The sequence below is a fragment of the Chenopodium quinoa genome, unplaced genomic scaffold, assembly GCF_001683475.1.
Source record: "Chenopodium quinoa cultivar QQ74 unplaced genomic scaffold, ASM168347v1, whole genome shotgun sequence".
Lineage (NCBI taxonomy): Eukaryota > Viridiplantae > Streptophyta > Magnoliopsida > Caryophyllales > Amaranthaceae > Chenopodium > Chenopodium quinoa.
Window position 1 is genome coordinate 479,999 of NW_018743444.1, and position 1,136 is coordinate 481,134.

Genomic DNA, 1,136 nt, shown 5'->3' on the forward strand with positions numbered 1-1,136 from the left:
CGCAACAACAATATTTCTTACAGCCACCTCCGTTTGGTGGACATGCAGCAAAAAATGTCCAACCTATGGACTGGCAGCTACGGTTGCTTAGACTTGGTGAACAGCCGTCGGCCTTCTCCAAGGAAATTACTGAAGCCGCTCAGCCGGCCAAAGTGAAAAATGTATTAGTAGGCGCCTATGACGGCACTACTAACCCAGAAGACCATCTGATGGCATTCACCAACCTGATGTACCTTCAAGGGTTGGATGATCCCACCTGGTGCAAGTGTTTCCCAGCGACTCTCAGAGGAATCGCACAACAATGGTTCGGCAACCTGCCGACTGGTTGTGTAAATAACTTCAGGACGCTTGCTTACTTATTCACCTCCAACTTCGCCATGAACATCCCTGCGAAGAAGACGACCCTTGATTTAGGAACAATTCAACAGGGCGAGAAGGAGGGGCTTCGTTCTTACATTAGGCGGTTTAACCTGATGAGAATACAGATTCAAGGGTTACCGGATGAAGTAGCCTATACTGACTTTTTCATAGGTCTCAAAGACGGGTCGACCATCAAATTTGATTTGGTCCGAAAGAGGGTGGCGACTCTTCAAGAGGCCTTGATTGAAGCGGAAGCCTATATACAGGCGATTGATCTTTGTAGTACGGGAAAACAGTCGGACGGGAAAAGGTTCGACAAAAGAGAAGGACGACAGAAACAGTCGTCAAACAAAGACGAGAAAAGAAAAGAGGTCTGGGCGGCTGATTCCTCTAAACAGCCGGCCCAGAAAAAGAAAAAAGAATTCAAACCATACTCCCCAAAGTATGCGTTTAACATGGATAGCCAGTTTATCCTAAAGGAAATCAAGGGACGGATCTCAATTGAGAAGCCGGTCCCCATGAAGGGTTCTGCAAACAACCGGAACCAAGATAAATTATGTGCTTATCATGAAGATGTTGGTCATCACACCAATGAATGCATCAGTCTCATGCGGTATCTGGACCGCCTAGCTGAACAAGGTGATCTTGACACTTATGTCAAGAAATCTACGAGGAACACTTCCTCAAAAAAGCAGTCGACCAAAAAGAATCAACAGGCTGACAGCTCCGATACAGATGATGCAGTCGTCTACACCATTGCAGGCGGCTTCTCAGGA